Here is a 12,652-nt window from a genome sequence, read left to right as displayed (position 1 = left end):
TAGAATGTATAATGATCGAGGCAGGGTAGTTGGTATATCTACCTTCTGGACTATTTATCATTCCTATGTGTTGAGAGCATTTCAAGTTCTCTCTTCTAGTTATCTTGAAATATACAATACACTATTGCTAACAATAGTCACTTTACTCTCCTTTCAAACATTAAAACTTGTAGTTTCTATCTCTGATTTTATTTTTAACACCATTACTTCTAAATTTTGTTCCCCCCAATTTAAATAATACATAGGTATGCAAATAAAAAGTGAATTATCTACATTCTGTTATCTAGAATCAGTAATTGTTCACTCTTTGATATATGAAGTACTAGACAATTTTTGATGCTCATATACATACACATACACAGGTACTTTACAAAACTAGTATAATGTTAAAACACATTGTTTTGCAGGTTTTTTCTAAATAATAAATTGCAAGCATTATTTCCCATCACTTTATATGTATACACAGAGATTTTAAAGGCTATTCAGAATTCCATTCTATGAACATCACAATTGAAATAATATCCATTTCTATATAGATAAAAATGTGCTATGTACCATCTTTTTTACAACAATGCATTTTAAACGATGTTGCATTGAACACCTTTTCCATTACATTGATTTCTTCTATTTTTATGGATGATAAAGCTAAGACCTATGCTGGTTGGATAACCTGCCCGGAGTCCTATATCTAGTAATTTAGCTAGGTCTGACCCCCAAACTCATATTCTCAGCTGTGCTGCTCTATGGAATGACCTTATGTAGCACTAATATGTTTTCTTTGGGTTAACCATGGCATCCAGAGTAAGGGCATCTTTCCTGTCCAGCTAATTCCCAGTGTTCTCACTTTATAAACTGGTTTTGTGGAAGCCAAAAAGCCAGGTGAACAATGGAATTTCTGTCAGAAGCAAGCCTGTCAGGGGGAGTCAGGAGTGGGGCTTCCACTATGCTAACAGCAAGAGTTGAGGGAATGGGGCCGGGAGTGTGTTGCTGGAATTTTGAGATTCTCCCTCTACTTTCTTCTGTGAATTCTTTTCAGCTGGTTCTTGCTTAGGAGGACAGCATGCAGATGTCACCAATTTTTAGTTATTATCTTCTAATTATTAAATAACATAAGTACAGAACGACTCTTTTCATTTTGCATAAAATATTTTCTTTGTATATTGAGGAAGTTAGTATGGCTACAAGCAATGCCATGAAATTCACTGAAATGACATAATCTCAGTGAGACCAACATGATTTTATTCAAAGTAGGTTCATTCTGGCAGAGAAAATTGCATTTTCCTCACATTTTCTTTTACCTTCTTAAGGCATTTCTTTGCCTGTGATCTAAAATAGTTTCTTAATTTCTTTGTAGAAGGTCACCTTTAAAGGCACTTTTCTTCCATCACCTACTTTTAATCCCTCTCTTCTGTATTTTTATATTATAGCATTGTTCTATACCTCAAATTATTTTAAAGAATTAGTCCATTAATTAAATACGAGTCCTTAGAAATAGTTCTTTCCCTCAGTCTTATTTTGGAGTCTTCCTTTTTGGGATGTTAGGGTAGACAAACCAAATTGAAAACAATGAAAAAGAGTTGGGTTTGGTGTCAGGAAAGTTGGACCATGTCACTTTACTCTGAGCCTCAGTTACCACATAAAGGTCCTATTGTTAAGGGTAAGGTGTTTTAGATGTTTCATTCACAACACATCCCACAGACTTAGAGGATATTGTTATGATTCCAGGAATCAGGGCCATAAAAAGAAAGACAACTTTATTTCTTTCTTTCTTTATTTTCAAGGCAAATGACACAATAAATATTATTGTTTCCATAATAATAGGCTCTGGACAAAGTGAAGACACTGGAGACAATGACAACACATTTAAACTCCTATCACAAAATTAATCCGTTACAAATTTCCAGTGGTTCAACATATTAAAATGTAAAATACATAGAGAAAAAAACCAAGGAATGTAAATATTTAGATTTTTGCAGCACAATGCAATGTCCTTTTTAAAAAAGTTTGTTGTAATTACATATGTAATTCTGACAGTAATTCAAAATACAGAATCATACCTTTTTACTAACATCCTCCATGATCTGGATCTGAAGTATGAGAGAAATATGCAAAAGTAAGGACAAGTTTAGTGCTCAGAGACAATGTTCCTATTTTAATGCATAAAGGTGTGAAAACTTCAATTTAAAGAAGCCAACCTTCTTGCATCATTGCTATATGCAGATAAATAAAACAGATTTGGCAACATTTTTATAATCAAACCCACTAACATTACACTAAAAATATATGAGTGTGTGTACTATTTTAGAAAAAAAAGTGTCTTGGTGAAAATGATTCTGAAAATCTTCACTAATATGTACAAAACCTTTTATATAAAAAATTAAACTATTTTCAATGAAAGTCCATGTTCACATCCCATCTGAAAGTGTACTTGAAAGATAAGTAGTTCTACTTATGGTTTCTCTCAGAAGTCATACATAGCTAAGGCAGCTCTCTTTCCTAGGGTTTTCCTTTTTATCCACTCCATGTCACTAATACTAATATAAACAAATAGACAGGTGTGACCTGACATGCCTATGCATTATTACCTGGAGCTCTGTTCACTGATACAACATGGAGGAGTTTATAGTTGCTACAAAGGATATTTTTATTTCTTAGAATATATCGTTTCTCTATTTCAAATTAAGCACTTACTCAAGACGTTAAGAGGCTGAGAAGCTGCTCCATTTTGGTGTCAATATCTAATAGCCCTATAAGAAAGAATGCTGTATTGGAATAGCTAGAAAAGTTCTCAGTCAAGTATAATAGTGCATCCTTGACCTGCATAGAACCAATTTGCCTTATTAGATTTTTGGCCCTAGAACATCAGTCTGAAGTGCAAAATAGCCCCTGAAAGTCCATCTCAGATAAGAAAAAACTTTAATAGAAGCAAATAAAGATCTAGAGGACAATAAAAGTCATTAAAATCTGTTTGATTAGTCTTAAAGCATTCCTCATTTCAAGTAGCTGTGAATGGTAGAAACAAAAATGGAAAAGAATGGGGACAATGAAATTTAGTTGGCCAAACATTTAAGCCAGAAACCATTTCAATAAGTCTTTAAGCAGGCAGCGCCTGTGGCTCAGTCGGTAAGGCGCTGGCCCCATATACCGAGGGTGGTGGGTTCAAACCCGGCCCCGGCTAAACTGCAACCAAAAAAAAAAAAAAAATAGCCGGGCGTTGTGGTGGGCGCCTGTAGTCCCAGCTACTCGGGAGGCTGAGGCAAGAGAATCGCTTAAGCCCAGGAGTTGGAGGTTGCTATGAGCTGTGTGAGGCCACGGCACTCTACCGAGGGCCATAAAGTGAGACTCTGTCTCTACAAAAAAAAAAAATAAATAAGTCTTTAAGCAAACAACTGTAATAACCTGGTACCTGTAGCTCATTATTCTACAAACATTAAGGATATGAAGCTTAAAAGGTGAAAAATTGAATACCCTTAGAAAAGGGGAACAGTCTGAGGCAAAAGTTGTAGGTCCATAAATATATATTTTATATGAATACACAAGTGTATGATTTTGTATATATTTACACACATATTCAAAAGATGCCCTGTAGTGTAATTCAAAAGGCCTTTATCAAGGAACAAAATGATTCTAGTATAGGAACTAGCGTTCACAACCATCTGTATAGGAAACACATGTGCATATATTCACATAATGTAAAGCTTACCACAAAAACATGGCACTAGGTCAGATAATAGGTTTTAGGCTTATGGTTTCTTACCATTATCAATCAGTGATATAATCAAAACATTTCTTACAATGAGATCAATTTGACAACAACAAAAAAGACAACTAAGCTTTAAATTCACAAGAAGAAAGATGTTCAGTATGGCAAAAATGAACAAAGTCCAAATTTCAGAGTAGGGAAAAATATCAAAACTTTAGAACTCTCCTGGGTTGCAATTAATTACCATTAGTCTATTAGAAAAATATACTCATAAAATGAAAGTGCTGATATGGATTCTCTCAACACATCCCCACATATGTTTATCTTTTTCCTTTTTTTGTTTCCCGCTGGAGGTTTCTTCACCTGAAGGAGTTGTCCTCCTGTTCCAAAACCTGCAGAGCCAGGAGTGGATACCCCAAATGTCAAACCAGCTGAGGCTGTGATGCCAGGATTGCTGCAGTTAAACCCAGATGTACTTGAGCTGCCAAAGCCTGCACTGAGACTTCCTGAGGGTTTATTTGTTGTTCCAAATCAAAACGTGGAGACCCCTGTGGTGCTGCATCCCAAACCAGAGCTAGTTCCAAATCCTCCAAGGTTTGAAAAACCTAAGCCACTTGATAGCAAGCCAGTGCCAATACTTGAGCCAATGGCCTTCCAAAGTAACTCCCAGAGATGGCTGTAGCCCCATAGCAGGCTGTTGCTGCTGTGTAAGCATTGCAGCCATGGCAACGGCTGTTGCGTCTGGCACGGTGCTGAAAGGGGTGGGTGTAGTAGTAACTCTGGGTGCATTCTGCCACTTCTTAGCTTCTGTTCACCTGGCTTCAAACACGTTTACAGCATCTCTCCCAGGAACATTTTCCTGTAGCCAAGGTACTGTTCTTTGAGCACCTTTACATTTTCATGAATAGACTGAAGCTGTGCAGCTAAAGCTACGAATGTTTGATAAATTTTCTGCAAAGCCGTCGACAAATCTTACAGGGTTATATGTGAATTATTTGCTTGAGTGGCAAGATGATTTTCTAGTTCTTTAATCTGTTGTCTGTCCTGCTGAAGCTGTACCTCAAATGGTTCAACCAAGATTCTGAAGTAGTCCGCAGGAGCTGTATTTTCATGTTGAAGTCCAGGTGGTGTTTTCTGGGTCCTTAAAGCTATTTCGGTGTTCTTTTATTCCTGAGCAGTTTCTATTTTCAATTTGTCAAGATTGAGAGTGTTTCTCTGTAGTCCACTGGCAGCCAACGACAGAAGTTGGTTTAGAGCTTTAATATCTTCTTGTACTTGAAGCATTTCTTTTGACGACATTCTATTAATTTCTTCTTGTTTTTGTTCCTTCACAAATTTCTGGAGATTTTCAACGTCCTGGCAGATGACAAGAGGTAGATTTTTATCCTTCAGTGTTTTACTATCCTCTGGTCTTGTTCCTGTTTTATCACTCCCCTTTTTATCTGAGGAGCTACTAAAATCTACATCACCTGGGCTTTCATTGCCTGCAGCTGAAGTTCCCAAAGTCAAGCCTAAAGCGTTCTGTTTGAGTCCTGTGGTTGTCCTATTTGTACTTTGGAAAAGCGAACCTCCCAAATCAGCTACGGCTCCCCTACAGGCCTGTGCATGCAGTTGTATTTGTGGTTGTTGTCCACCCAAATTATTTAAAGTAAATCCTGTGAATACTGCTGGAGTTGACGTCAGGGCAGATGAAAGAGTGAGACCACTAGCTGAGGTAGACGTAATAGGGAGAGCAAACGGTGTGGCAGACGCTGCAGGTTAATTGAATCCTAAACTGAAGCCTGTGGTAGCAGCAGCTGTCGTGGCTGGCATTCCTAGATGCTCCAGTCCGGAAGGTGAAACCTCCGCCTGTGTGGGTCTCACTGGCGGCCACGGTGGTGGAACCCAGGGTGTCAGACCTGGAGACGAAGGAAAACCCCGTGGACATAGCTGCCCGAGGCTAGACACTGTCAGCAAGTTGCAAGGGGTCTGGGACGCTCCTTTGCTGGGCCGCCTGGTGCTCGCCCAGTTCAGACCCGCAGACACTTCTAGCCCTTGCTGTGGCAAACACATGGCTGGAGGGGGCGGAGGAACCAAGCAAAAGCCAATAAAGACAACTTTAAAGGCAAAGTTTCCTTGTTAACAATAAAACGTTTTCTTTTAAATAGAATATGCTTGTCTGTTGCTGGTCAGCTATATTTTCTTGTCAAGTAGAGAGACTGACTTCATGGATTAGTGTCTAGTCCTTTTTGTGCTGCTATACTAGAATACCAAAGACTGGATATTTTGTCATGAACAGAAATGTATTGGCTCCGTTCTGGAGGCTGAGAAGTCCAGCGTCAAGATGGTGGAGGTGTTCTGGTTGATCATTACATGGTGGAAGACCTCATATAGCAGAAGGATATTTTGGTTGTATTTCTCTATTTTTGAATATGGTTTCCCAAAGGAGCTGGGAGGATTCCTGACCACTAGTGACCCTGCTTGTAATAAAAAGCTAAGTGGAGGGAGAGGCAGTGCATTCTAACCTTCCGAATGCCGTGGCCGTTTAATACGATTCCTGTGGGGGCGAGGAAGCAGATTAAAGGGATGCGGTTTTAGGAAGGTTGAGAACTACTGGATGGAGACCTCAGTTACAATTGAGCAAGAGAGTAAAAACAAAATTTGAATTTTCACCTGTTTGTCTGGATCTAACTAGCTAAGTAGAATCAAATTGCCTAGTTTTCCCCTGAAACATTTTCCTGGTGGGCGGTATTATTTCCAATGGATTTGTGGCCTGGCTCTCATTGCTCGTCCCACTTTCATAGTCTCAAGGCCGGTCATAGCCCAGTGATCAGTGTCTGGATTTCATTTCATGAGATAACCTCAAACCTAGGAGAAGTTTAGTTACCAACACCACACAAATGTGATTGGCTTTACTAATCACTTTTCATCTCACATTTCGAACACACTGATCATAGAAAAGAAGCTAACATCTTTCTTACTGTATACAGGAAATATACTGCCTTTGCATCAAAAGTTAAGGCCTTTCTAAGTCTAGAAGACAGGAGGGGAAAACGTTGTGTGGAACATTTCCAAGGTATTAAGTGATACCACAGCATTAAATTCTAAGGATATTGTACATTTACTAGCATTAAGAAATAGGACTCAAATATCTATTTTATGCTAACCTCCAACTTACAAAAATTTATTGATTATCTTATTAAGTGTTGGTTAACATTGCCTCATCTAATCTTCATTTTTATGTGGTAGGCAGAAATGTAAAAAAAAATTTAATAATAAAAATTTTAATTTAATTTAGAAAGGAGACTTGAAATTTCTGGGAATTTAAATGAAGTTGAGGTATATAGAAGCTATGTAAACATCAGTACTTGGTTTCTAAGTAGAAAAGCAAAATTCAAACATAAACCTTTGGATTTCAAGGGAAGCAATCTTTTCTACTTTCTAGGATCATTCATGTCCCAATAATAAATGCATGTTTGTGGAAACCAGAGAAAAAACCTCACTCCATGTATTCTCCTGGAGAACAATGCCCAACCAAAGCAAAGAATATCTTTTCACAAGGCTGGAACAGTGCATGACTAGAGAAGACTCCTCACGTCTCACATCACAAGGCTTTCCCCACTTAATGCCATCTACCAGTATATTTACATAAAGGGAAAATGATTTTACATTTTATAGAGCCCTCCATAATGTGTCTTCTTACTATCCTATGAGGTAGGTACAATCATATGCACAATTTTTTAGTGAGAAATTGAGGCTTGGAGTGGTTAAGTAATTTCCCTACCTGAGTTACTAAAAAGAAGAAACAAGATTTTTACAATGTCTGCCTTGCCCCTAAGCTTATAGCTACTCCTGTTTTCATTTGTAGATCAACCACCATAGTATGGACAAAATGAGACAACTAGCTACCAAATGAAACAAAAAATAAAAATCAAACAGACTGAAATGAGGTCACATATCTATCAACATCTTTTCCATTCACCTGCTTTCAAAGCCATTTGAGCAAACTTTAAAAAATCCAGTGTCAGTACTTGTAAGTGGTTTTAAAATTTTACTATTTGTTTGTTTATTTATTTGCTTACTTGCTTGCGATGGAGTCTTACTATGTTGCTTAGGTTGGTCTTGAACTCCTGACTTCAACTGACACTCCTTTCTTTACCTCCCAAAATGCTAGAATTATATAGGTATGAGCTACTGTGCCTGCCTGGGATTTGTAAATTTTAATTGTGATTATTTACCCTGTATGTCTGTATATCAGAAAGATACATCGACTGGATTATAGGTGCTTCACATACATTGTGAATCTTGGACATGAAAGATAAGATTGATAGTTTCACTTTTTATCCCATTTTGCATTTTTTTTTAATTGTTGGGGATTCATTGAGGGTACAATAAGCCAGGTTACACTGATTACTGATTACAATTGTTAGGCAAAGTCCCTCTTGCAATCATGTCTTGCCCCCATAAACTGTGACACACCCCTCTCCCTCCATCCCTCTTTCTGCTTTTCCTCCCCCCCAACCTTAATTGTCATTAATTGTCCTCATATCAAAATTGAGTACATAGGATTCATGTTTCTCCATTCTTGTGATGCTTTACTAAGAATAATGTCTTCCACTTCTATCCAGGTTAATATGAAGGATGTAAAGTCTCCTTTTTTAAAAATAGCTTAATAGTATTCCATGGTATACATATACCACAGCTTGTTAATCCATTCCTGGGTTGGTGGGCATTTAGGCTGTTTCCACATTTTGGCGATTGTAAATTGAGCTGCAATAAATAGTCTAGTACAAGTGTCCTTATGATAAAAGGATTTTTTGCTTCTGGGTAGATGCCCAGTAATGGGATTGCAGGATCAAATGGGAGGTCTAGCTTGAGTGCTTTGAGGTTTCTCCATACTTCCTTCCAGAAAGGTTGTACTAATTTGCAGTCCCACCAGCAGTGTAAAAGTGTTCTCTTCTCTCCACATCCACACCAGCATGCAGTTTTGAGATTTTGTGATGTGGGCCATTCTCACTGGGGTTAGATGATATCTCAGGGTTGTTTTGATTTGCATTTCTCTAATATATAGACATGATGAACATTTTTTCATGTGTTGGTTAGCCATTCGTCTGTCATCTTTTTTTTTTTTTTAGCATTTTTTTTTTTTTATTGTTGGGGATTCATTGAGGGTACAATAAGACAGGTTACACTGATTGCAATTGTTAGGTAAAGTCCCTCTTGCAATCATGTCTTGCCCCCATAAAGTGTGACACACACCAAGGCCCCACCCCCCTCCCTCCGTCCCTCTTTCTGCTTCCCCCCCATAACCTTAATTGTCATTAATTTTCCTCATATCAAAATTGAGTACATAGGATTCATGCTTCTCCATTCTTTTTTTTTTGTAGAGACAGAGTCTCACTTTATGGCCCTCGGTAGAGTGCCATGGCATCACACAGCTCACAGCAACCTCCAACTCCTGGGCTTAAGCGATTCTCTTTCCTCAGCCTCCCGAGTAGCTGGGACTACAGGTGCCCACCACAACGCCCGGCTATTTATTTTTTTGGTTGCAGTTTGGCCGGGGCCAGGTTTGAACCTGCCACCCTCGGTATATTGGGCCGGCGCCTTACCAACTGAGCCACAGGTGCTGCCCTAGTCTCCATTTTTTTTTAATGGATGAATAGTATTCCAGGGTATACATATACCACAGCTTGTAAATCCATTCCTGGGTTGGTGGGCATTTAGGCTGTTTCCACATTTTGGCGATTGTAAATTGAGCTGCAATAAACAGTCTAGTACAAGTGTCCTTATGATAAAAGGATTTTTTTCCTTCTGGGTAGATGCCCAGTAATGGGATTGCAGGATCAAATGGGAGGTCTAGCTTGAGTGCTTTGAGGTTTCTCCATACTTCCTTCCAGAAAGGTTGTGCTAGTTTGCAGTCCCACCAGCAGTGTAAAAGTGTTCCCTTCTTTCCACATCCATGCCAGCATCTGCAGTTTTGAGATTTTGTGATGTGGGCCATTCTCACTGGGGTTAGATGATATTTCAGGGTTGTTTTGATTTGCATTTCTCTAATATATAGAGATGATGAACATTTTTTCATGTGTTTGTTAGCCATTCGTCTGTCATCTTTAGGGAAAGTTCTATTCATGTCTCTTGCCCATTGATCTATGGGATGGGATGGTTGGCTTTTTTCATGTGGATTAATTTGAGTTCTCTATAGATCCTGGTTATCAAGCTTTTGTCTGATTGAAAATATGCAAATATCCTTTCCCATTGTGTAGGTTGTCTCTTTGTTTTCGTTGTTGTCTCCTTAGCTGTACAGAAGCTTTTCAGTTTAATGAAGTCCCATTTGTTTATTTTTGTTGTTGTTGCAATTGCCATGGCAGTCTTCTTCATGAAGTCTTTCCCCAGGCCAATATCTTCCAGTGTTTTTCCTATGCTTTCTTGGAGGATTTTTATTGTTTCATGCCTTAAATATAAGTTCTTTATCCATTTTGAATCAATTTTTGTGAGTGGGGAAAGGTGTGCGTCCAGTTTCAGTCTTTTACATGTCTATTTACATGTAGACATCCAGTTCTCCCAACACCATTTATTGAATAGGGAGTCTTTCCCCCCAGGTATGTTCTTGTTTGGTTTATCGAAGATTAGGTGGTTGTAAGATGTTAGTTTCATTTCTTGGTTTTCAATTCGATTCCAAGTGTCTATGTCTCTGTTTTTGTGCCAATACCATGCTGTCTTGAGCACTATGGCTTTGTAGTACAGACTAAAATCTGGTATGCTGATGCCCCCAGCTTCATTTTTGTTACAAAGAACTGCCTTAGGTATATGGGTTTTTTTCCGGTTCCATACAAAACGCAGAATCATTTTCTCCAAATCTTGAAAGTACGATGTTGGTGTTTTGATAGGAATGGCATTGAATAGGTAGATTGCTTTGGGAAGTATAGACATTTTAACAATGTTGATTCTTCCCATCCATGAGCATGGTATGTTCTTCCATTTGTTAATATCCTCTGCTATTTCCTTTCTGAGGATTTCATCATTTTCTTTATAGAAGTCCTTCACCTCCTTTGTTAGGTATATTCCTAGGTATTTCATTTCCTTTGAAACTATGGTGAAGGGAGTTGTGTCCTTAATTAGCTTCTCATCTTGACTGTTATTGGCATATACAAAGGCTACTGACTTGTGGACATTGATTTTATATCCTGAGACATTACTGTATTTTTTGATAATTTCTAGGAGACTTGTGGTTGAGTCTTTGCGTTTCTCTAAGAATAAGATCATGTCGTCAGGAAAGAGGGAGAGTTTGACCTCCTCTGCTCCCATTTGGATTCCCTTTATTTCCTTGTCTTGCCTAATTGTATTGGCTAGAACTTCCAGCACTATGTTGAATAGTAAAGTTGACAGAGAAAGACCTTGTCTGGTTCCAGTTCTAAGAGGAAAGCTTTCAGTTTTACTCCATTCAGTAAAATATTAGCTGTGTGTTTGTCATAGATAGCTTCGATCAGTTTTAGAAATGTGCCACCTATGCCTATACTCTTCACTGTTCTAATTAGAAAACGATGCTGGATTTTATCAAATGCTTTTTCTGCATCTATTGAGAGGATCATACAGTCTTTATTTTTGCCTCTTTCAATATGGTGGATAATGTTTATGGACTTGCGTATGTTAAACCAGCCTTGCATCCCTGGGATGAAGCCTACTTGATCAGGATGAATGACTTTTTTGATGATAAGCTGTAATCTATTGGCTAGGATTTTGTTGAGAAATTTTGCGTATATGTTCATGAGTGAGATTGGTCTGAAATTCTCCTTTTTGTTTGGGTCTTTTCCTGGTTTTGGTATCAGGGTGATGTTTGCTTCATAGAATGTGTTGGGGAAGATTCCTCCTTCCTCAATTTTTTGGAATAATTTCTGCAGTACAGGAATAAGCTCTTCCTTGAAGGTTTGATAGAATTCTGGTGTGAAGCCATCTGGACCAGGGAATTTTTTTTTTTGGAAGATTTTTTTATTGTTTCTTTGATCTCAGTGCTTGAAATTGGTCTGTTCAGGACCTCTATTTCTTCCTGGCTAAGTCTAGGGAGAGGGTGTGATTCCAAATATTGATCCATTTCCTTCACATTGTCAAATTTCTGGGCATAGAGTTTCTGGTAGTATTCAGAGATGATCTTTGGTATCTCTGTGGGATCAGTTGTTATTTCCCCTTTATCATTTCTGATTGAGGTTACTAGAGATTTTGCTTTTCTATTTCTCGTTAGTCTGGCCAATGATTTATCTATTTTATTTATTTTTTCAAAATACCAACTCCTTGTTTCATTAATTTTCTGAATGATTCTTTTGTTTTCAATTTCATTGATCTCTGATTTGATTTTTTTTAAATTTATTTTTATTAAACCATAGCTGTATACATGAGTATGATCATGGGGCACCATACGTTTGGTTTATAGATCATTGGACACATTTTCATCACATTAGTTAACATAGCTTTTGTAGTATTTTCTTATTTATTTTGCTAAGACCTTTACATTCCACATTTCCTTTCTTCTACTGAGTTTAGGGTTAGATTATTCTCCTTTTTCCAATTCCATAAGATGGTTTGTGAGATTGTTTTTCTTTTCTTTTCTTTTTTTTTTATTGTCAAATCATAGCTGTGTACATTAGTGCAATCGCCTGTACCCATTCTAAGATGCACCACAGATGTGGCCCCACCCATTGCCCTCCCTCCACCCAAACCTCCCCCCTCCCTTCCCCTTTCTTGGCCCTTTCCCCATAGTCTTGTGCTATAGTTGGGTTATAGTCTTCATGTGAAAGCTATAATTTAGCTTCATAGTAGGGCTGAGTATATTGGACACTTTTTCTTCCATTCCTGAGATACTTTGCTAAGAAGAATATGTTCCAGCTCCATCCACGTAAACATGAAAGAGGTAAAGTTTCCATCTTTCTTTAAGGCTGCATAGTATTCCATGGTATAGATGTACCACAATTAGTCCAT

At 38.0% G+C, this 12,652-nt stretch overlaps 1 pseudogene; it reads right to left on the bottom strand.

The window, feature by feature from the left end:
* Positions 1-3,949: 3,949 nt before the first annotated feature.
* Positions 3,950-5,630, bottom strand: LOC128590682 (nucleoporin p58/p45-like; annotated as a pseudogene).
* Between the last annotated feature and the right edge of the window lie 7,022 nt (positions 5,631-12,652).

Source organism: Nycticebus coucang, chromosome 1 (genome assembly GCF_027406575.1).
Source record: "Nycticebus coucang isolate mNycCou1 chromosome 1, mNycCou1.pri, whole genome shotgun sequence".
NCBI classification, from domain to species: Eukaryota; Metazoa; Chordata; class Mammalia; order Primates; family Lorisidae; genus Nycticebus; species Nycticebus coucang.
This window is presented reverse-complemented; position numbering and strand designations above follow the sequence as displayed.